General features: G+C 38.0%; 1 long non-coding RNA gene across 1 annotated transcript; it reads left to right on the top strand.

The window, feature by feature from the left end:
- Positions 1-1,190: 1,190 nt before the first annotated feature.
- Positions 1,191-24,503, top strand: LOC139075249 (uncharacterized). Its single transcript, XR_011525449.1, has 2 exons — positions 1,191-1,331; positions 24,271-24,503. It is a non-coding gene; the product is annotated as an uncharacterized lncRNA (long non-coding RNA).
- The last annotated feature ends 1,238 nt before the right edge of the window (positions 24,504-25,741 follow it).

Raw genomic sequence — 25,741 nt, forward strand, 5'->3', positions numbered from 1 at the left:
GCTGAAGCAGAGTGCACCAAACTTAATCACTAGGCCACTGGGGCTGGCCCGAAAAGTCTTAACTTTTGAGACATAAACATAAACGATTTAATGATTCCCCAATTACCATTACCACTGTCTCTAGAAATCCTCTTGCTCTCTGGAAAGCAGATTCCCTTAAGAATATTCTACTCTGGTCCCATAACTGAGCAGTCACTTTCAGTAACTAGTACAGTCTCATTCCAAGTATTTTGACTTAGGCCAGCCCGTTTTAATCTTTAATCTCATATTTAATTCATAGCTCTTCCTGTTCTCCTGGTGCAGGTGGACTTGTGGCTACAACAGCTCTTAGTGGACGGGGTGATAATGTCATTCTTCTTCTCTCTCCTTGGCTCTTGCTCCTCCCAAGTAGGCATAAGGAGGAGAGAGAAAGAATGTTCTCTGTAAGACTGTCCTTGAAAAGTCTGTTTTTTTCTGTTGGTTGTTGCAACTTCAGTAACAGTTCTCCCAATGTGTCAGGAGTCCAGATGCCAGCTCTCTTACTTGGACTGGGCACACTGTTGCTCTCAGTAGCCTCCCCTGTGCACTCCCTAACTTAGGAGAGGTCAGTCTCAACCCCTTTCTTCCGAACATTCCCCCCGAGGCCTTTCCGGGGCACTCTAACATATAGCCTTTTGTTGTTGGGGATCTTTGTCTGGAGGCTCTTGGGGAGTGCTAGCAAGAGCCTTGAGCCTCAACCACCTTCTGTACTCTCCAGTTGACTCACACATGGAGAATTTACATATATAATTTAAGGAAGAAGGGAATAGAGGCAGCTCCCATCTTGGTGCCCCTCTCTTAGCACCAACTATCTCTTTTCTCCCTTCCTTCACCCCCAAGGGCATCAGTAGTTTGTTCAGGTCAATAGTTTGGGGACTTTCTAAGCTTGGGGAGTGGGGAGAAGAATAGTTTGGTGCACTTTAATCTTGTAGGAATGGGGGAACAAGTTGAATGGCCCCCATCTTCTTTAGCTGGGGAGAGGTTATGGATGGTTGCCATCTACAATAAGTAATGTTCATCCATGGATATATGAACAAATTTGGAAAAAAATTCAAATATCTACTTTTGTTGCAGAATTTATGATAGAGTGATTAATATAACTAGCTGACGTTCAAGCATAAAAATAGTGATATAACTTTAGGAATACAACAATGTTCTCATTGTATATATCTTTCTCATCAGCCATCCTGCCTGAAACTCAGGAAACACAGGGTCCCTGGCTATGTGATATGAGTAGACTTGAAAAGTACCTTGTTCTTATTTGGCAACCCAGATGGATGAATATTGGCCCTGAAGTTGCTTTTCTTAAAACTGTAAGTAGTGTTGGTTTTATTTTCTTGGCTATCCTGGATCTGTCTTGAAATATGCTGTTTAGCCAAGATTTCCAAAATGATGGATGGTGTCTTTTTCAGAAATTAGTATGTGTGTGTATTTTACTTTTCTTTTTTTCTGGGTGACTTGTCTTACATTTTTTTCAGATTTATAGAGATATAATTGACATATAACATTGTGTAAGGTTTTTGTTTTTTTTGTTTTTCTGGTGAGGAAGATTGGCCCTGAGCTAACATCTGTTGCCAATCTTCCTCTTTTTGCTTGAAGAAGAGTCTCGCTGAAATACATCTCTGCCAATCGTCCTCTGTTTTGTGTGTGGGATGCTGCCACAGCATGGCTTTATGAGTGGTATGGAGGTCCATGCCCGGGATCCGGGCCCATGTACCCCGGGCCACCAAAGTGGAGCATGCGAACTTAACCACTATGCCACCAGGCCGGCCCCATAACATTGTGTAAGTTCAAGGTATACACTGTGATGCTTTGATACACATACATATTGCAAAATGTTTATCACAATAAGGTTAGTTAACATATCTTTTACCTCACCTAGTTACCGTTTTGTTGTTGTTGTGGTGAGAACAGAAAAGCTCTACTCTCACAGCAACTTTCAAGTTTACAATACAGTGTCATTAACTATATCATCATGCTGTATATTAGATCCCTGGAACTTATTCATCTTATAACTGAAAGTTTGTACTGTTTGACCAACATCATGCCATTTCCCCCACACCCTAGACCCTGGTAACCACTATTGTAGTTTCTGTTTCTGAGAGTTTGATGTTTTTAGATTCCACATATAAGTGAGATTATAGAGTATTTGTCTTTCTCTGTCTGAATTATTTCACTTAGCATGATGCCCTCAAGGTCTATCCATGTTGTCGCAAATGGTAGGATTTTCTTCTTTTCTTTGGCTGAGTAATATTTGTGTGTGTATTTTTCGAGGTGACACTTCTTCATACAGTTATTCCCCTCAAATCATACATTAATCCCATGTAAACTGAAAGGCTAATGCAGTCATTTATTCATCCAGTGAACACTGTATTTGCTGAGTGCCTACTAGGTGTCAGGCACCTTGTTAGGGGCTGAGGATGAAACAGAGAGCAAGACAGCCGGGGCCTCTGTTCTCACAGATCTTAGCAGTGAAGAAGGTCATTGGGATTCTGATTGGGATTGCATTGAATCTGTAGATTGCTTTAGGTAATATGGACATTTTAATTATATTTATTCTTCCAATCCATATGCATGGACTATCTTTCCATTTCTTTATGTCATCATCAATTTCTTTCAATAATATGTTATAGTTTTCATTGTATAGATCTTTCACCTCCTTGGTTAAATTTATTCCTAGATATTTTATTCTTTTTGTTGTGATTGCAAATGGGATTGTATTCTTGAGTTCTCTTTCTGTTAGTTCATCATTAGAGTATAGAAATGCAACTGATTTTTGTAAGTTGACTTTGTATCCTGCAACTTTGCTGTTGTTAATTATTTCAAATAGTTTTCTGATGGATTCTTTAGGGTTTTCTATATACAGAATCATGTCATCTGCAAACAGCGAGAGTTTCACTTCTTTCTTTCCAATTTGGATTCCTTTTATTTTCTTTTTCTTTCCTAATTGCTCTGGCCCAAACCTCCAGTACAATGTTGAATAGGAGTGTTGAGAGTGGGCACCCTTGTCTTGTTCCTGTTCTTCAGTGAGATGGCTTTCAGTTTATCTCCATTGAGTATGATGTTGGCTGTGAGTTTGTCATATATGGCCTTTATTATGTTGAGGTACTTTCCTTCTATACCCATTTTATTGAGAGTTTTTATCATAAATCGATGTTGGATCTTGTCGAGTGCTTTCTCTGCATCTATTGAGATGATCATGTAGTTTTTTTTCCTCATTTTGTTAATGTGGTTTATCACATTGATTGATTTATGCATGTTGAACCATCCCTGCATCCCTGGTATAAATCCCACTTGATCATGGTGCATGATTGTTTTATTGCATTGCTGTATTTGGTTTGCCAATGTTTTGTTGAGGATTTTTGCATCTATGTTCATCAGCAATATTGGCCTGTAATTTTCCTTCTTTGTGTTGTCTTTGTTTGGCTTTGTTATCAGGGCGATGTTTGCCTCATAGAATGTGTTAGGAAGTGTTCTGCCTTCCTCAATTTTTTGGAATAGTTTGAGAAGGATAGGTATTAAATCTTCTTTGAGTGTTTGGTAGAATTCTCCAGAGGAACCATCTGGTCCTGGACTTTTATTTTTTGGGAAGTTTGTTTTTTTTTTTTAAAGATTGGCACCTGGGCTAACAACTGTTGCCAATCTTCCCTTTTTTTTTTTTAAGGATTGGCACCTAGGCTAACAACTGTTGCCAATCTTTTTTTTTTCTGCTTTATCTCCCCAACCCGCCCCCCCCCGCCCCTCCCGTCCCCCCCCCCCCCCCCCCCCCGTACACAGTTGTATATCTTAGTTGCAGGTCCTTCTAGTTGTGGGATGTGGGATGCTGCCTCAACGTGGCCTGATGAGCAATGTCATGTCCGTGCCCAGGATCCGATCCCTGGGCTGCCGCAGCAGAGCATGCAAACTTAACCACTCGGCCACAGAGCCGGCCCCGGGAGGTTTTTGATTACTGTTTCAATCTCTTTACTTGTGATTGGTCTATTCAGATTCTCTATTTATTCTTGGTTCAATTTTGGGAGGCTGTATGAGTCTAAGAATTTATCTATTTCTTCTGGGTTGTCCAATTTGTTGGCATATAGTTTTTCACAGTATTCTCTTATGATCCTTTGTATTGCTGTGGCATTCATTGTTATTTCTCCTCTCTCATTTCTAATTTTATTCATTTGAGTCTTCTCTCTTTTTTTCTTAGTGAGTCTGGCTAAGGGTTTGTCTGATTTGTTGGCATATAGTTTTTCATAATATTCTCTGACAACCCTTTGTATCTCTGTGGTATCCATCATAATTTCTCCTGTTTTATTTCTGATTTTATTTGAGCTGTCAACGAAAATAATCCATAACCAATCTATAAATGAAAATTTGGGTGAGGTTATTCTGAGCTGAAATCTGAGGACCATGGCCCGGGGCCTTTCTTCCCAAAGGAAGAAAGGGCACCAAGGAAGTGAGGTATACAGAGTGGTTATATACCCCCATACAGGACATTTCACATATGATTGAAATGTCCCTCCCACAATAGTCACAAGATTGCCCTGTCAGCACAGCGCTTGATGGACACAGCAGGTAGTGGGTCTGCTCTCTTGGAGGGCATAGCAGGAGGCGTCTATTGTCTTGACCTGGGTGGTCACAGGTGAGCACAGCAATCAGTTTCTAGCCTAAAGAAAGATGCTTAATCCTTAAAGAAATGCCAATGTTGGGAGGGGAGGGAAGTTGCACCTTTATCTCAAGGGCCTTTGTTCTTGCCATAGGGAATATCTAAAGCAGATATACAATGCATGCTCAACAGCCATGGTCAGGCCCTTTTGGAAAGACAAGGTCAGGCCGAATTAGGTTTATACCAAATGCCTTCCTCATATTCTCCAATATATGCTATTGCTTACCATTTTTATTTGTCAGAGCCTTCTCTCTTTTTTTTCTTCTTGAGTCTGGCTAAGGGTTTGTCCATTTTGTTTATCTTCTCAAAGAACCAGCTCTTTGTTTCATTGATCCTTTTTACTGTTTTTTTGTTGTTTCAATTTCATTTATTTCTGCTCTAAATTTTATTGTTTCCCTCCTTCTGTTGACTTTGGGCTTTGTTCTTCTTTTTCTAATTCTCTTAGGTGTATTTTAAGATTTAATTTTGAGATTTTTCTTGTTTGTTAAGGTGGACCTGTATTGCTATGAATTTCCCTCTTATAACTGCTTTTGCTACATCCCATATGAATTGGTATAGTGTATTTTCATTCTCATTTGTCTCAGGATGTTTTTTGATTTCTCCTTTAATTTATTCAATGATCCATTGGTTGTTCAGTTGCATGGCATTTAGTTTCCACGTTTGTCACTTTGCCAGCTTTTTGTTATAATTGATTTCCAGTTTCATAGCATTGTGGTTGGAAAAGGTACTTGATAAGGTTTCAATCTTCTTAAATTTATTGAGGCTTGCCTTGTTTCCCAACATGTGGTCTATCCTTGAGAATGTTCCATGTGCACTTGAGAAGAATGTCTATTCTGCTGTTTTTGGATAGAGTGCTCTATATATGTCTATTAAGTCCATCTGGTCTAGTTTTTTGTTTAAATCCACTATTTCCTTCTGATTTTCTGTCTGGATGATCCACCCACTGATTTAAGTTGAGTGTTAAGGTCCCTTACTGTTATTGTGTTGTTGTTTATATCTCCTTTTAGGTTTGTTAGTAGTTGCTTTATATACTTTGATGCTCCTCTGTTAGGTGCATATATATATATATATATTTTTTTTAAAGATTTTATTTTTTCCTTTTTCTCCTCAAAGCCCCCCGTACATAGTTGTATATTCTTCGTTGTGGGTCCTTCTAGTTGTGGCATGTGGGACGCTGCCTCAGCGTGGTCTGATGAGCAGTGCCATGTCCGCGCCCAGGATTCGAACCAACGAAACACTGGGCCGCCGGCAGCAGAGAGCGCGAACTTAACCACTCGGCCATGGGGCCAGCCCAGGTGCATATATATTTTTAAGTGTTATGTCTTCTTGGTGGAGTGTCCCTTTTATCATTATATACTGCCCCTCTTTGTCTCTCTTTACTTGTTTTGTCTTGAAGTCTACTTTGACTGTTATAGGTATGGCAACAACTGCTTTCTTTTGTTTGCCATTAGCTTGGAGGAACCTCTTCCATCCCTTCACTCTGAGCTTGTGTTTGTCTTTAGAGCTAAGATGTGTTTCCTGGAGGCAGCATAATGTTGGGTCTTGTTTTTTAATCCATCTCACTTCTCTGTGTCTTTTTTTTTTTTAAAGATTGGCACCTAGGCTAACAACTGTTGCCAATCGTTTTTTTTTTTCTGCTTTATTTCCCAACCCCCCCCCCCCCCCAGTACATAGTTGTATATCTTAGTTGCAGGTCCTTCTAGTTATGGGATATGGGACGCCGCCTCAATGTGGCCTGACAAGCGGTGCCATGCCCGCGCCCAGGATCCGAACCCTGGGCTGCTGCAGTGGAGTGCACGAACTTAACCACTCTGCCATGGAGCTGGCCCCCTCTGTGTCTTTTGATCAGAGAATTCAATCCATTTATATTTAGAGTGATTACTGATATGTGATGCTTAACACTGCCATTTTATCTCTCATTTTCTGATTCTTCTGCATTTCCCTTGTTTCTCATCCCGTGTATTTGGGACTACCAATTCAGTTTGGTAGTTCTCTATGATGTTTTTCTTAGTTTTCTCTTTATTTATCATTTGTGTCTCTGTTCTGATTATTTGTCTAGTGGTTACCATGAGGTTTGTATAAAAAATCTTGTAGATGATATAGTCCATTTTCTGATAGCTTCTTATTTCCTTAGACTAAGCTGATTCCATCCCTTTCCTCTTCCCCTTCTAAGTTATTACTGTCATGACTTATTCTGTCTTGTATTGTGAGTTTGTGGTTAAAATGATGAGATTATATTTATTTTTGATGTTTTCCTTCCTTTTATCTTTAATGTTATAATTAAGTGTTTGATAATCTGTTCTGATAGAGAGCTGCCATTTTCTGGTTTTGTCTACATATTAATCTCCTAGCCCAAGGCTTAGTAAACCCTTTCTTTTCAGGTATGAGGGCCTTCTTGAGCATTTCTTGTGTGTGTGGGCTCTTGTGGCAATGGACTCCCTCAGCTTTTGTTTATCTTGGGAAGATTTTTTTCTCCATCATATTTTCACTGGATAGAGTATTCTTGGCTGCAACTTTTTGTCTTTCAGAATTTTTAGTATAGCATTCTACTCTCTCCTAGCCCATAAGGTTTCTGCCGAGAAATCTGAACTCCTGATAGGAGTTCTTTTGTAAGTTATTTTCTTCTCCCTTGCTGCCCTTAGTATTTTTCTTTGTCATTAACTTGCCAGCTTTACTACTATATGCCTTCAAGAAAGTCTTTCTTCAATTATTTAATTAGGAGTTAAATTAGCTTCTTTTACTTGTATTTCCAGCTCCTTCCCCAGGTTTGGGAAGTTCTCGCCTATTATTTCTTTGAACAAGATTTCTGCTCCATTCTCCTTCTTTTCTCCCTCTGGAACATCTATAATAATTATATTGCATTTCCTAATTGAGTTGGATATTCCTCAGAGAATTTCTTCATTTCTTTTTAGTCTTAGTTCTTTCTTCTCCTCCATCTGAAGCATTTCTATATTTCTGTCCTATAGACTGCCGATTCTCTCCTCCATAATATCAGCTCTGTTGTTGAAGGAATCTGGATTTTTCTTTATCTCATCCATTGTTTTTTTCATCTCCAAAATTTCTGATTGTTTTTTCTTTATAGTTTCAATCTCTTTTGTGAAGAAGTTCATGATTTCATTGAACTGTCTATCTGTATTTCTTGTAACTCATTTTCTTTTTCTTATGATAGATATTTTGAATTCTCTGTCATTTAGATGATAAATTTCTGTGCCTTCAGGATTGATTTCTAGGTACTTGTCGTTTTCCTTCTGGTCTGGAGTATTAAAAGTATTTTCATATTGTTTTATGGTGTGTATTTGTGCCTCCACATAATGATAGTATTTGGTCTCAGCTTCTACCTGCCACTGCTGGTTGGGGGTCAAGAGCTATGTATTCTGAGCCCACCACGACCTCAGCTCACTTGCTTACAGCCACTGCTTTTCTCTCATATGCATGAGTGCTCTGGCCAACCAGGTGAGCTGGAGTGCTGGGCGGGGGTGGGGGGGTGGTGGTGCTGCCTTTCACCTACACAGTCCTGGGGGTGTTTCCACTCTGCCCTCACTATCTGCTCTCCTGAAATGCTGGCTTGATGAAGACACCCTGGCAATAGCTTAGCCACCTCTGTGTGGGGCTTTCCCAGGGGCTGTGAGGGAACTTGGAGAGCAAAGGCGTTTCTGCAGAGGGCCATCCCTCCCCCCTCTCCTCTCAGAGTCATGCAGTCCTGTGCCATGGGTCTCTGCCATTGGGGTAGGGAGAGGAGATCCCCTTACCTCCTTCCAATTCCTCTGGGGGGTCCAACACCTCCACCGTGAGACATATGGCTGCGTGGGTCTCTCAGACATCTTTTGTGTTGTGTGAATGTCCTTTGTTGGTATGTGAATGTGCTTTTTGTTGTCTCTTAGTGGGGAGAGTCCAAGGGAAGAGCTCACCCCACAATGATGCTGATGTCATTCCCCTTTACTTTCTTTTTAAAAAATAATTTTTAATAAAAAACTTATACAGAAAAAATAATATGTGGAGATGCAAAACCACATGAGATGCCATTTCACACTCATTAGGATGGCTGTTAAAAAATGGACAACAAGGTTTGGCAAGGATGTGAAGAAATTGGAACTCTTGTGCATTGCTGGTGGGGATGTAAAATGGTGCAGGTGCTGTGGAGAACAGTTTGGCAGTTCCTCAAAAAGTTAAGCACAGAATTACCATATGATCCAATGATTCTACTCCTAAGTATTTGCTCAAAAGCACTGAAAGCAGGGACTCTCACAGATGCTTATCCACCAATCTTCATAGCAGCATTATTCATAATAGTCAAAAGGTGGAAATAATCCAGGTGTCCATCAGTAGATGAATGGATAAACAAAATGTGGTATATCCACACAATGGAATTCTATTCAGTCATAAAAAGGATGGAAATTATGTCATAAAGTACAACATGGATGAAATGAAGACATTATGCTCAATGAAATAAACCAGTCACAAAAGGACAAATATTGCATGACTGTACTTATATGAAGTACCTAGAATACGTAAATTCATAGAGACAGAAAATAGAATAGAGGTTATCAGGGGTTGGGGGAAGGGAGAATGGAGGATTATTCAATGGGTACAGAGTTTTTGTTTGGGATGGTAAAAAAGTTCTGGAAATGGATAGTGATGGTTGCACAATATTGCGATTGTACTAATGCCACTGAATCATACACTTAAAAGTGGTTGTGGTGGTAAATTTCGTGTGTATTTTACCACAACAAAAATGTGAATATTTTCCTTTTATTAAAAAATTAAAAATTATAGGTAAGGTTAAAGGCCCCTTGACCACCTCCTCCATCTTGATCCCAATTCCCCCTCTTCAGTGCTTCCACGTTTACTCCTCTAGAGCTTTTCTGTGTATTTACCTATATTCATATGTGCTTATTAATAGGACATATTTTTAGCTTTATCCAAAGAGCATGTCTGCTTTAATATGGAGATTTGAAACTGTCATTTGCAGTAAAAATGTTCTAAGCAATTGGGCTTCTTGCCTTATTAATGGGATTTTTTTTGGTGGATATACATTTTAAAAGGTTGTTTTTTTCTTTTTTTCATTATGTGGCAGGGTCAGTGCCTGCAGACCTGCTTTTGTTTATGCTAAAGCAAGCCAGCTCAGGTTTCTCCTCTGCCCTAGGGAACACTCTCTCCCTCCTGCTGGATTCCAGGTACAATCTACCAGTTTCAGGTCGCTCCTAGCTCTTCACTGGACTGCTTCAGTAGGCAGCCTTTCAGTGTGTGTAACTTTACTTAAATAAGTTTCTTATCCTTTCTCCATTTCCATCCCAGCTTCTAGTTTGCTGAGATATCAAGTAGCTTTCAAAGTATTTATAAAAATTTTGTATTATCCTCTGTGTTCAAAGATGATACATCCTCATTTTGAGGAAATTTGAACAATTTAGAATGGTTGCAAAGCAGAACGTGTAACCACGTCACTCTTCAATAACAACTTTCCAGACATCTCTGAGTGGTCGATACCCACAGGTGCAGACATACAATTTCACACACATAGAATCATACTAGGCACGTTGTATTGCAATTGGCTTTCTTAAGTTAAAAAAATATGTCCTTACAGTTTTCTGTGTCAGGTTATATAGATCTACATTATTCATTATGTTGGCTCATAATAGTATTTTAAAAATAGTCTGACATTTGCTCTTCTTATTTTATAGAAAAGCAGAAAGAGGCAAACAAAAAGTGTATCATATTCTCCAATCCCTGATTGAACAATTTATAAAATTAAAAGAAACACATCTATGAGATTAGAAAAGTCATGCTACAAAAGGTTACACAATAAAAAGTGAAAGTTGAGAGCTACCCTCCCTTTCCTAGTTCATCTTCCCAAGGCTAAATACCTTTATTAGTTTCTTGTGAATCCTTCAAAATATACAAAATTACTTACATTTACTTATTTCTATATTTATATCTCTTTTTTAAATTGAGTTAATTCTTTTTTGAAATTTGTTTATTTTCATTTGTTTTTAACACATAAAAGATCACACTGTACATAGTTACTTTGCTTTTTTCATTTAATATATTTTGGGGATCATTCCCTGACTGCAAGGGAAATATATCTTTCTCTTTTCATCAGCTGCATAAAAAAGTCACTTGTTAGGGTGTGCCACAATTTATTTAACCATTTCCCTATCGTGGATATTTTGGTTGTTGCTAGGGTTTTGCTTGTTTGTTTAATGTGTGGTTTTGATTTTACTATTACCAGTAATGTTACAGAACATCTTTTTACTTAACAAGTCTTGGCGGCATATCCACAGAGAAAACCTAAAGCATTTGGGATGGGTTAAAGGGTGTATGTATTTTACATGTTGATGGAAATTACTAATTATCTTCCAGAAAGGTTGCACCAAATAACATTCCAACAAAAGTGTCTGAGAGTGCTTATTTCCTAAAATTCCACAATCATTGGTTATCAGATCTTTTAGTTGTTGTCAATCAAATAAATTAAGATTAGTATCTTGTTCTGATTTCCATTTACTTCATTATGAATGAAGTTGAGATATTTTAAAAATGTTCCTTGGCCGTTTGTAGTTGTTTTCTTGAAACTGTCTGTTCATACACATTCATTATTTTTTTCTCCTAGGCTTTTCATCTTATTCAGTAGCTCTCACTAGTTGTATGAATAGCTAAGATTTATTGTGCAAAGTATTACATTGCTTGGATAATTTATTTAACTAGTTATCTAATAATGAACACTTAGGATGTTTACAATATCATACTGCAGTTTTAAGTGTTCTTGTACTTACATCTTCGTACTCTGAACCAAATATCTCTTTAAGTTAGATTTCTAGATGTGGAATTGCTGATTTAAAGCCAAATTCTTTGTCAAAATTTTTCAAAATGCCATTGTTGGATGGGGGAATGGTCCAAGTGGGGGAATGAGAGAAATAAAGAAAGAGGAACTAAATAGTTGCTTCTAATTGTAAGGCGAATCAGTTCTAAATTAGAGTTGAACTATCAGGCTAATTGATGATCTTATAATCCCAGCTGCTTTCGTCAATAAACTTCTTAAAATTCTAAATCCCCTTCTCTATTTGGGTGCGCAGACCTCCTGGGAGTCTGAAAATTCTATGGGAAACAAAAGGAAAAAGTTAACTTTGTAATTTTCAGGTAAATAATAGTGTTAAAAATAATTATGAACATGATCTGAATCATTTTATGGCCATGCAATTTTAATGTTGGCTTTACATTTCTGTTTGCAATTGTCTGAGTTAGTACATACTGTTTGAAGGAATATTTGGCCTTATGCTAGTTCATGAATTTAAATTGAATGGAGGGAAGTAGTGGGAGAATTGAGTCAGTTTATCTAAAGGACTGTTGGACTCCTGGGGAAGCAGAGTTCAAAAGAACCTGTGCACAAAGCAAACCATTAAATTACAAGAAGATGGGAAATGATTTGGGAGAGGATGAATTGCATAAATCCTGTCTTTGTACCTAACAACTTGTTCATTAGCAGTAAGTTTAGTAGAAAAATTAGAATGAAGAAGTTTTACATTTCTGATTCGAGTAATAATTGGATTAGGAAACCAATTCAGGCCAAATTGCATTAATAATCACAATGCCAACCTTAGTTTTACAGGAGTTATCTGGTGACACTGCATTAAACTAGGCATTCCAGGATTTCTTGGGTGGTTTTGACCAAATAAGAGGTCTGCCTTGAGTTAGCAAGGAAATGAAGTTATTAACACCATTTTTTACAACATAATCATCTGAACAGACATTTTCTGCATTAGCATTTTTGACAACATCAAATAGACAAAAATTGCTCTCATTTATCATTCTGTTATGCATTTAATTATTATGAAGACATGTATATGCACACACACACACACACACACATATATATTGTTAATCTATTTTTCTTTTTTTCCAGTTACTTTCTTGTGAAAAAAATCCAAGATAAAAATCTACCACTTACGTTTTCCTTTGTCTTTGTTACTACTACATGCATATTCAGTTTTACATATTTGCAACAATGTCATGGCTACAGTTTTGATCTCTACATTTCTACATTTCATTTAACATATACATAAATATTTTTCCGTTTTTTTTTTTTTTTTTTTTTTTTGCTGAGGATGTTTCACCCTGAGCTAACATCTATTGCCAATCTTTCTCTTTTTTGGCTGAGAAAGATTCCCCCTGAGCTAACATCTGTTGCCAGTCTTTCTCTTTTTGTATGTGACCCACCATGACATCATAGCCACAGATAAGTGGTATAGGTCCACCCCTGGAACTGAACCTGGGCTGCCAAAGCAGAGTGCATAGAACTTAACCACTAGGCCACTGGGGCTGGCCCTATTATTCCATTTTGCTAATCTGTTTTTATTCCTATTTTCTTTTGCTTTATGTACTCTCTCTTGACCACCATTTTGTAACCAGTGTTGTAAATGTATGTAAGCCCACACGTTCTTCTCCATGAAAGTGTAAATATCTACATAGATATACAGACACGCATGCATATATATAAATAAAGATATGAAATATATGTAAAAGATTATGAGTTTGTCATTTGCTTTTACAAAAGTGAGATTATAGGGGCTGGCCCTTTGGCCGAGTGGTTAAATTCACACACTCCACTGTGGCGGCCCAGGGTTTCGCTGGTTTGGATCCTGGGCACAGACCTGGTACCACTTGTCTGGCCACGTTGAGGCGGCATCCCCCATGCCACAACTAGAAGGACCTGCAACTAAGATATACAACTATGTACCAGGGGGATTTGGGAGATAAAGCAGAAAGAAAAAAAAAAGATTGGCAACAGTTGTTAGTTCAGGTGCCAATCTTTAAAAAGAAAAGTGAGATTATAAACTATACATATTTCTCAGTTATAGCCTTTCTTGCTTAAATCATCAGGGCAACCCACCAGATTAGTAGCTACAGCTCCAGCTTGATTTTTCAATAGCAAGATAGTTACCCGTACTATAGATGTCCACATTTATTCATATTATGAAATGCATACATCCTATAGATGTGCACATTATTCCTCAATGGAGAGTTTCTCCACTGATGAACATTCAAGCTGTTTTCAAGTTTTTTGTCATTGCAAACAATGCCACAATACATATTTTTACAGACTGATCTGTAGATTGTTAGGACTAGCATCACTAGATCAAAGGATATGTATGTTTTTTGTTTTTAACATATGAGGCCATATTATTTACTTTAAAAAGCTGTGTGTGGATCTTATTTGGATTTTGATTCAAACAAAGTGTAAAAATAAGTATGACATTCATAAGACAATTGGAGATTTGAATACTGACTAGATAGTTCATTAAGGAATTTTTGTTATTTTTTGAGATGTGATAATGGTAGAGACACATACTGAAATATTTATGGGTGAAATAACTTCCTTTAGAAAAATACTGGAGGAAGAGAAGTGGATGGAAGGATGGATGAAATAAGAGTGGCCATGAACTGATAGTTGAAGATGGTATGATGAGAGTCCATTATACCATTGTCTTCTTTTTTTATGTTTGAAATTCTCCATAATAATAATTTTAAAAAGCTTTAACAATTTGCACTATATCTATAACACTTGATAAAACCTATCTCCTTAGCACTGGGTGTTATTGCTTATTTACTTTTGTCAATCTGTGTGAAAAACAGGTATTTGTTGCTATAATTTGCATTTATCTTGCATAACATCCTCTACTTCTGACTGACCTGAGTGACAGCTCCTTTACCAATGACAACTTTAGTTTTGCTTTAATCCTCCTACTTCCTACATAAAAGTTAAGATATCCAGCCACTAAATTGTCCCAATTTCTTGACAACCTTCAATTCATAACTGGTCCCCATGTCTTTAATTTCTCTTGGAACAATCCAGCACAAGTCCAAATCGTGTGCAAAGCCCCTTCCAATCCTCTTGCTGAGGCTTCTCCAGTTCCTCTGGTGAACTTTCTCCCTTGCTGCAGCAAGGTAAATAAACCTAACTTCTTTACTATGGATATGTTCCTGGAGACCTTTAGTCAGTGGGCTTTAAAACAATCTTTTCAAAGTTTGTTGTCCATTTGGATTTATTCTTCTTTGGGACATTTTCTCAGTCAATGGATAGTTCTGAAAATTTCCCTTTCGTTTGAAAGTCAGTCCCATTGTTTACCTTCCCAATTCTTCTCTAGAAGCCTTAAGTCCTACTTCTTAGTCAGAAGAGGTAAAAGATAGGAATTCTTGTTCAGGTTGGATCACTCCGGCAAGAATTAGCAAGAATTTTCAGGATCTCATTAATTCACCAGTAAGACTATTGGGAGGAGAGATTGAAGGTAGGACCTTTCCATTTGCTCCAGACAATTCTGACTGTTTTCTTGGCCACCAGTCTAGTTTGGCTGATGTTGGTGATGTTGGTGATGTGTGTGTGTGTATGTGTGTGTGTGTGTGTAAGTGTGTGGGTGTAACATTTATTGCTCATTTCATTAGATATTAAGGGAGAAAAATTCATCATCTTAACTCAGAAGTCTGATACTTATATTAGATTTTGCTGTATTTATTTGAAAGCTCTGATGAGAGATATATAAGAATTCAATACTTCTTTGTTAATTGTTCTTTTATTGATATGAAATATGACTATTTGTCTCTTTTAGTGCTTTTCATCTTGAGTTCTACTGTTTGTTACATTGATATTGTAACATACATAATATAATCTTTTGTTTGGTGTGCTGGGAAAATATTTTGATATTTAAACCCATGTATTTTTATCTAGTATGTAACTCTTTCTCTATTCAGATGACTAGACTCTAAATCATCCTTTGCCTTAAGGGAGATTGTCACAACAGAACCAGAATACAAAAGAGGCAAATTCCTGGCTTGTGACTTCAAAGCTGGGGCTCAGGTGTAAGACATTCTGAGCCAGTTTCTTCACTCTTACTCAGAGGAGAGAAGAACCCAGTCATGCTCTATTAGTTCTATTTCCTTTGGTGTTACTTCTCTCTTTTGCAAGGTGTGGTGTTTCTCATTTTTGATGTCAGAGTTTTCCTCAGATGTTTTGTCATTCTTGGGTTGGGTGTTCATTTTAGTTTTTGAAGTTCCCTATTAGCCCACATGTGAGTGCTGGATCTGTTTATCACATCTTGTTGCCAGTAATTTCAGGAAAGAGTTTGGACCTGCTGCTGGATGGGGTATGTTAGTATCTAGTCTTCTGGGACTGGGGACCACATTATTACCATGGGCACTGCAGTGCCCTGCCTGTCTCGCTCAGGTGCTCACACTCACACTCATTGCTCTTACTTAGAGGCAGAAGTTTCTACTGTCAGTTGCTTGATAAGAGCTAGTGTGGATTACCTTATTATTCCCTTATTGCCTTATTTTAACAGGAATGAGACCTGGCTGATCTCATTCCTATTCCCCCATATCTACTACCTCTGAGGTTGGAGACCCTTCAAGCTGCTTTAACCTTTTGTTTCAGTTTTCTCCTCTGGATATTTTAGGTTATGATTTCTTCTTTTAATTTAATACCATTTGCTCTCCCTTTTTCAGAGATTTTCTTATAATTCCAGTGGACTAATATGATTATCAACATCATATCAACCCTCAACACTTCTTGATAGTTCTCCTCTTTTCTAGTGAATTTGATTTCCTACTTTCTACAGTTATTTATTTCACATCTTTTCTACTCTCCTTAAACTTCTGACTATTCCAGCTCCCTTTATGCTGTCAGAAGACCGTTTACTGCACAAAGAAAACGGAAGAAAGATGGGAACTCCCTCATCTTTCCCAAACCAAACTACAGTGCACCCACAACCATATCCATCCTCCCCTCCTGCTGCATTAGAAGTGCTGTTTCTCATCACATCTAAGGCTAATCTCTACAACTATCCTCTGGGTCTGGTTCCCTCACATTGTCCTCAAACCTTACACTCTCAATTGTTCTTTCCCTTACTGATATATCCAACTGCTCCTTCCCAACTGGGTCCTCCCCATGCACTTAAACATGACAAAGTCTCTCTCCTCTTGGAAACAACTACAACTCAAATCTTTTCAGTCCACTTTCCCTTCTAGCTCCCATCCCATTTCTTTTCCCTCATTCACAAACTTCCTGAGGGAGTCATCTACACTAACAGGTTCCATTTCCTAGACTCACAGTGACTTCTCAACCCACTCCAATCTAGCTTCTACCCCTTAAGACTCCACAGAAATAGCGCTCGCTCAGATCACCTGACCTCTGTGGTGGTTTTAAAATATGGCCAAAAACGCTTTAATATTCCTCCTTCGAAAAGTAGAATCTAATTCTCCTACCTTCGTGTGGATTATACTTAGTGACTTGCTCCTGATGAATAGAATATGCCAGAAGTGATGATGTATGACTTCCAAGACTGGGTCAAATTGTGGTTTCAACTTCTCTTTCTTGGATTGTTTGCTCTGAGGAAGTCAGCTGTGAGTGGGCCATCTTGAAAGAGGATCCTCCAGCCTTTTCAACCCTTCAGATGACCACAGCCTTGGCTGACATCTTGACAGCAGCCTTATGCAAGACTGAGCCAAAACCACCCAGCTAAGCAGCTCCTGGATTCTTTACTTTAAGAAGCTGCATGAGTTAATATGCATTTGTTGCAAGTTGCTAAAATTTAAGGTATTGTTACTCAGCAATAGATAACTAATATAACCTCCATGTTGTTAAATCTAAAGAAAGTTTTGACTTCACAGCAGCATTTGACTTTGTTGACCTCTCCCTCTCTGAAATACTCTTCCGTTTGATTTCATGATGCCAAATTCTCCTACCTCTTCAACCCTTCCTTCTCAGAATCCTTTGCAAGCTCTTTCTCCTCTACAAGCAATTAAGTGTTGAACTCCTAAAAGTCCAATCCTAAACCCTCTTCTCTTTTTAATCTAGTCTCTTTCCTCGAGAGTTCTCTCTCAGCCTCTCAGTAAATATGCAGTTGACACCCACCTGTCTTCATCCAGGCCAGATCTCTTCCTAGAACTATTCACCTGTATATCAAATTGCTTGCTCAGCATTGTCCTTGATTATTCCTAAAGCACGTCAATCTCTGTACTCCAAGAACAAACTGTTTTTCCCCTCAAAACTTGGTTCTCTGTGTGTGTTTTCTGTTTCAGTGTACAGGACCACCACCGTCTATCCAGCTGCTTTTGGCCATCCATGAACCTCTCTCTCCCTAAGCACATTTATCAATTCCCAAGCCTATTGATTTTAACTCCTATGTATCTTGTAAATCTCTGCCATCCAGGCCACCATTCTTTCTCACCAGGACTACTGCAGTATCCTCTAAACCTATTTCCTTATATCTACCCTAGGCCTGTCTCCAGTCCGTTCTCTATGCTATTGCCTGAGGGATATTTTCAAATATTTTTAAAAACATAACACAAATCTGGTCATGTTTCTTTTCTGTTTAAAGTCTCTAATGGTCTCCTATCACTTTTTGATGAAGCCCTCAAATTCTTAATATGACCTGCCAGTCCCTGCATCCTCTTATCACAGCTGACATCTCTAACCTCATTGTGCCCCACTCCCCACTTGCTGCAATTAAGCCATACTGACCTCCTTTCAGTCCTTCTGGTGTTCCATGTTCCCTCTTGCTCAGGGCCTTCATAGGATCCTCTCTGAAATGCTTTTCTCAATGGGAGATCTCAGCACAAGCATCCCAGGGTCAGAGGAGACTCCCCACGCTTTCAGTCTGTGTCAGGTTCTTTTTTACACCCTCCTAGAGAATTGGAGCCCTTTTCTCCAGGGCACTGCCTAAGTTAATAATTGGGCTTAGAGGTGAGACCCTTTGATTAATATCCTTCCCCCCCCCGACTCCATTAGATTGTAAGCACCATGAGAGCACTGAGAGTGCCTAACTTTGCACACTGTTGCAGCTCAGTGCCTGGCACAGGGCCTAGCACCAGGGGGCAATCAATGAACAGTGTGGACTGACTGTTTCTTGAAAATTTGGAAGGACTTGTACATAAAACTCTCTGATCTGTTGACTGTTATTTTTCAATTTTTTAAATAGTGGTAAAATATTCCTAACATAAAGTTTACCATCTTAACCAATTTTAACTGAACAGTTCAATGATATTAAATACATTCATCATGTTTTGCAACCATCACCACCATCTCCATAACTCTTTTCATCTTGTAAAACTGAAACTCTATGCCCTTTAAACAATAATGCTCCATTGCCCGCTCCCCACAGCCCCGGGCAACCACCCTTCTACTTTCTGTGTCTATGGTTTTGACTACTCTAAGTATCTCATGTAAGTGGAATTATACAGTTTTTGTCTTTTTGTGGCTGGCTTATTTCACTTAACATAATGTCCTCAAGTTTCATCCATGTTGTAACATGTGTCATAATTTCCTTCTTTTTAAAAGCTGAATAATATTCCATCATATATATATGCCTCATTTTGCTTATCCATCTATCCATCAATGGACACTTGGGCTGCTCTCATGTTTTAGCTATTGTGAATACGCTGCTGTGAACATGGGTGTACAAATATCTCTTTGCAACCCTGCTTTTAATTCTTTTGGGTATATATCCAGAAGTGGGATTGCTAGATCATATGGTAATTCTACTTTTAATATTTAGAGGAACTATCATGTTATTTTCCATAGTAGCTGTACCATTCAACAGTGCACAGTGGTTCCAGTTCCTCCACATACTTTCTGTTTTAAATGATGTCTTCTTAAGTACAAAAATTTTTAATGTTGATGTAGTTTAATTAATTATATTTTTCTTTGATGGGTTGTGCTTTTTGTGTTACATCTGAGGACTCTTTGTGTAACCCAAGATTACAAGGATTTTTTCCTATGTTTTCTTCTAAAAATTTTGTAATTTTAGCTCCTACATTTAGTTCTATGATTCATTTTGAATTATTTTTTAATGAATGATATGAAGTAAGGACCTAAATTCATCTTTTTGCATGTGAATATCCAGTTGTCCCAGCACCATTTGTTGAAAATAATATTCTTTCCCCATTGAATTATGCTGGCACCCTGTTGAAAATTAACTGACCATAAATGTAATATCAATCACAATCTCAAGTATGCATGAAGTGTAATTTTCTTTGTTTTTACTATATCTTTGATTTCTGACCCTGCATTCTCCTTCTGCATAATGGCACTGCCACTTCCAGTCGGACCCCAATCCTCTGAGTCAGCCTCTGCTGACCAACTTGGACACTGTCACTCCCCAAGATTCAGTGGCAGCCTTTACTGGAGTCTGCTTTAAACTTTGTTCATTCCTTTTAAAATACTTTTAGGCGCCAGCCTGCTGGTGTAGTGGTTAAGTTTGCATGCTCTGCTTCAGTGGCCCGGGATTTGGAGGTTTGGATCCTGGGTGTGGACCCATGCACTGCTCATCAAGCCATGCTGTGGCAGCATCCCACATAAAACAGAGGAAGATTGGCACAGATGTTAGCTCAGCATCAATCTTCCTCAAGCAAAAAGAGGAAGATTGGCAACAGATGTTCACTCAGGGCCAATCTTCCCCACAAAAAAAAAGAAAGAAAGAAAGAAAAGAAGAGAATTTTAAACATCTATGTAACACCTTGCTCAATTTTTAGTTGACATTTAAACTCTTTCATCATGAGTTTAAATAGTTACAAAAGATGTACTAGAATACTACATGTATTGATATTTTAAAATAAAACTATTACCCTGTACTTTTAAATGTAATCAAAGAAGTCTAAATTCCGTAACAATTTAATTTCATTTAAAAAATACCTAATGTCGTAAGATGAGGAACAAGGTAAGGGTGTCTGCTTTCATCACTTATATTAAGCATCACACTCGAAGTCCTAACAAGTAATAAGGCAAGAAAAAGAAATAAAAGGCAAATATATTGGAAAGGAAGAAGGAAAACTTCTTTATTCATAGATTCATGGAAATAAATGAAGACCACACAAATAAGAGGAGACCAATTCAGAGTTTGCTATTGCAGAGCGTCAGCCACTAACACTTGCATTTGGCAGAGACTCAAAGTCAGGCAGGGAAGTGGGAAAGCTTTATAATGAAAAAAAGGGAAGGCTTCAAGCATGTACTGATTGGAGGTTATTGGCATGGGGGAGCTGGAGGTGGGTTAACTAGAAGTAGGCATCTTATGTGATGGTCTGAAGATGTTGTTCATCTTTTTCTGGTTGGTGTTGAGTTAGAAGCGGGATCAAAACATAGGGAAGCTGGCAGTCCTTGATCGAGTTCTGACCACTCTGGATTGATTGCTTCAGAGGCTTGGTTTGGCTTCCTAGACTGGTTGCTGCAGAGGTGTGGGTCAGATTTCATTGTCATATACGGTCTGGCTGAAGTCTATCTGTATATTCAGTCTCTCAGACAACGTGAACGTATGTAGAAAATCCAGAGGAATCTACAAAAAAGCTCTAGAAATAATAAGTGATTTTAGCAAGATATAAGGTTGATACAGAAAAATTAATTCTATAGGCCAATCCCTAGAGATAGATGTAGATTAATGGTTGCCTGGGGCTGGGGCTGAGGAATGACTACTAATGGCTATGGGGTTTCTTTTTGGGGTAAGAAAGATGTTATAGAATTAGATAGTGGTGATGATTGCACAACCTTGTGAATATACTAAAACCCACTGAACTATATACTATAAAAGGATGAATTTTACACTATGTGAATTATAGCTCCATAAAAAGCATTAATTGTATTTATATGTATACTAGCAGTAAGCAATTGAAATTGAAAATTTGAAAAAATATCATTTACAATAGCATCAATAGATATGAAATACTAAGGGATAAATTTAACAAAGTATGTACAAGACCTGTACACTGAAAACTGCAAAATACCTCAAGAGAAATTAAAGAAGACCTAAATAAATGAAGAAATATACCAATTTATGAATTTGAAGATTCAATATTGTTATGGTGTCAATTCTCTTCAATTGATTTATAGAGTCAATGCAATCCTAATGCCAGCAAGCTTTTTTGTAGAATGACACCCTGATTCTAATGTAATTCAGTAGCAAAAGCTATTTTGAAGAAGAAAAAGTTGGATGATAAAAGGCTCTGCATACACACTGCCTAGTTCTACCGCTTATTAGACAAACATCCGTGATCAAATTTCTTAGCCATCCTGGCCTTGGTTTCCTAATAAAAGGGAATAATAATAGTGTCTATGTACATAGGATTTCTGAGCGAATTAACTGAGGTAATAGATATAACACACTTAGAAAAGTACTTGGAACATAGCAAGCCTTCCAATGTGTTGTTACTGTTGTTGTTTCCTTGACTATTCTGGGGCATGTGGATGTACTGGGAGCCTCCAGAGACCCAAGCGGTCTCGCTGACTCCTTGCCCAGATGTAGCATGCTGTCCTCTTTCCTGCATGCCCCTGTCTAGTGCAGGAGATGTGTGTGGGGGTAATACTCTCAAAATGTCAGGCAGGAGATGTCTTATCCTTGGGTCCCTGAAATTTCAATCGGCATTTCATTGCCTTCTCTCTCTGCCATAAACCTAGATATAGGGAAGCTGGTGTGGAGTTTGAAGCCTTCACTGCTACTAATTTGTTTGACTTCTACCTCTCTCCCATCTGTGGGACTTTGTTGTTTTAGGACAGCAAGAAAAACCAGTTTTCCCTGTTTGCATGGCCTGAAAAATAATTTCTGTTTCTCACCTGCTAAACCATAAGAAGTGGTGCCTTTGTTCCTTGAGTAGGACAGTCATTAGCTTAAGATGCTAATTTGTTTTAACTGAATTAAAAATTTACACGCAGTGAAATGTGTAAATCTTAAGAGTATAGTTCAGTAAAATTTGAGAAATGTATGCACTTGTATAAACCAACACCATGATAAAGATATAGAAGATTTCCGTCACCCCACAAAATTCCCTCATGCCCTGTCATAATCAGTCTTCAACCCCCTTCCCCCAATAGGCAACCATTATTCTGATTTTTATTGCAACTGGCGGTTTTAGCTCCCAGAAAAAGATCCTTTATCAGATCTGAGGGAGCAATAACCCACCAACTAATGCTTCGAAATGAGCCACAACGAAAACTACCGCTACTGTTTCTCTGAGCCTTTCTTGTTTATTCTGTACCAGGCACAGCAAAAAGCACTTTACATGGTTATCTTGTTTAATCCTCATGAGAGCTCTGTGAGTTAAATCCTATTGCCATCCCCATTTTCCAAGGAGGAAACTAAGGCTTCGAGAGATTAAGTCACTTGCCAGATGTCTCACAGCTGTTAAGCCTCAGAGCAGAGATGAGAACTTTGAAGAAACTTCAAGGCCAGTCCTCTTTATGAGGGGGAAGTAGATCTAAAACTGTCACATAATTCAAAACTCATCCGTTTCCAGGTTAATAACCAATGTCACTTACATTTATTTTAATGCTTATTTCTAAAAATTTCTCAGCATGATCTCTATTCTTTAGCAGAGTGCACTCTTCCAAATTGTCAGTGTGGTACATCATGATGATTGGCCTTCCTCGTAAGGTTTGATCACTGCTCACATTTTGAGGGCATCTTGCATAGCTCTGGAATCAGAACCATCACCTAACAAAGTATTTAAAAGATGCTGTTTGAGATATTAAATTACAATAACAAGGGAATGTAAAGTGGACAAGTGAAAATTTAACTTGGTGAAATTTTCCAAAGCACATAAAAGCAATAGTTTTTCTTTTCACCAGCTGACGAATGCCCTATTTGGCAACTATGTAAACACAGTGTACAATTCACCTGGACTGCTAGTATTGAAATTATGAAATTTTTGACAGATTTTTCAAATTGGGGGTGGGGTAGGGATTGCATTGCTTCTGTTTTCTGCATATAGTGAGACTTTATTAATATTTTAACTACGACACTATTTCAAATGTGTGTCATTCTAACTCAAACGTAGAGTAACTGCCTCCTTTATGAAATGAGAATAGGGAGAAATTGATTGGAGAACAGTATGGAGAAACTGACCAACTTTCCATCTTCAGCCAAGTCTGTGAACATTGAACACATTTAGAATGATTCCTACAAGTGAATGGGTAGTGAAATCTATACATTTGCAGGGCTAAGAGATTTTTCTGGATGGGACAATCTCAAATTATATAAGGATAACTTGTAAGAATAGCTTACAAGATTATTGGAGGGCAATTTCATGGTGTTAGAGAAAAATAATCCAAACTCTACTTATAAGATGTTGAACTTCTAGGTATCTGTTATGAGAGTTTTTTGAATGAAATGAAAAAGATTTTTATCATATATTCACGTTTTCTGATACTATGCATCCGTGAAAAATATGAAGCAGATCTATATGTACTGACATGAAACAACTTCCAGGATTTATTATTATGTGAAAGAAGTAAGGTGCACAACAGTGTGTATAAAATGCTGCCATCTGTGTGTGTGCGCACACGCACTCCCACATATGTGCCTGTTTAGTAAAATAATTTCTCTGGAAGGTTGCCAAAAAACTGGTAGCAGTGTTGCCTCTGGGGAAACTGATGAACTGGGCAACAGGAAAGGAAAGGAGACTACTTTAATGGAACATATTTCCATTCTACTTTAATTTATTTTGCCTATTAAAAAACAAGCAACTTAGTGTGTCCTTTACTTCAATGACTGGTTTATAGATGATCTAAGTCAGGCCAATCAGAGTCAATGAGACATTTGTTGGAGCTGTTAAACAGCATGCTTTCATTTTTTTGCTAGAGTTGCTGAGAGGATAGAATAAAAGCCTGGACTTGGTGACAACCATCTTTTCACCAGAAATGGCAAAACTGCTTGATAATGAGACGAATGTGGAGGAAAGCAGAGAATAGAGATAAAGAGAGCAAGACTAATTCCTGAGGATATCATTGAACATGTGGATCCAGCCATGCCTGACTGATCCCATTCCTGGACTTTACAATTCTGTGAACTAATAAATGCCCTCTTGTAATAAACCAGTTGGAAATGGGTTTCTGTCACTTACAAGTGAAAAAGTGTTGACAAATACAGATGCAATGCTGCCCTGATATTGTATTTCCATGTGACCCTTATATAAGTTCAGAATATTGCTTAAGCCCTTCTGAATTTCCTATCTTTTTCATTAAAAAATAACTTTTTTTATTTTGAAAAACTTTTAAACTTATAATAATAGTGCAGGGCCTGGCTGGTGGCGTAGTGGTTGAGTTTGTGTGCTCTGCTTTGGCAGCACCAGGTTGTGGGTTCGGATCCTGGCCGTGGACCTGTATGCTCTCGTCAAGCCATGCTGTGGTGGTGTCCCACATAAAAAATAGAGAAAGATTGGCACAGATGTTAGCTCAGGGCTAATCTTTCTCACCAAAAAAGGGAAAAAAGAACAGTGCAATAAGTTGCAAGAATGGAACAATGAACTCTCACCCAGAGTCACCAATTAGTATTTTGCAAACTATTCATTGCCTGATTGACTCATTCCATTTTATTTTTATTATTTTTGTTGAAGCATTTGAGAATTAGTCATAGACATCATGACCCTTTACCTCTAAATATTTCAGTCTGGATCTCCTAAAAACAAGGACATTCTCTTATATAACCACATTATGATGATCATACTCAGGAAAATTAATATTGATACTATATTCTCATCTAGTATGCAATTCATATTCAAATTTTGCCCACTCTTTTAACCTCCTCTTTAAAAGTTGAAATATGATTCAAAGACTATAAAATTCACCTTTTTAAAGTGTATAACTCAGCACTCTTTGGTATATTCAGGGTAGTACAACCATCACCACTATCTCCCAGAATATTTTCATCACCCCAAAAAGAAACCCTGTATCTGTTTGTAGTCATTCCCCATTTCCCTCTCTCCCCAGTCCCTGGCAACTACTAATCTATTTTCTGTCTCTATGGATTTGCCTATTCTGGGCATTTCATATAAGTGGAATTACAGTGTGTGACCTTTTGTGTCTGACTTCTTTCATTTAGCATAATGTTTTCAGGGTTCATCCAGGTTGTAGCATGTATGAGTACTATATTCCTTTTTATGACTGAATAATATTCCTTTTATAGATATACCACATTTGGCTTATTCATTTCTCAAATGATAGACATTTGAGTTGTTTGTATTCTATTTCTTCTTAAGTAATTTTTGGTAGTTTTTATCTTTCTAGGAATTTCTCCATTTCATCTCGGTTATCTACTTTGTTGACATACATAG

Source organism: Equus przewalskii, chromosome 13 (genome assembly GCF_037783145.1).
Source record: "Equus przewalskii isolate Varuska chromosome 13, EquPr2, whole genome shotgun sequence".
Classification (NCBI taxonomy): domain Eukaryota; kingdom Metazoa; phylum Chordata; class Mammalia; order Perissodactyla; family Equidae; genus Equus; species Equus przewalskii.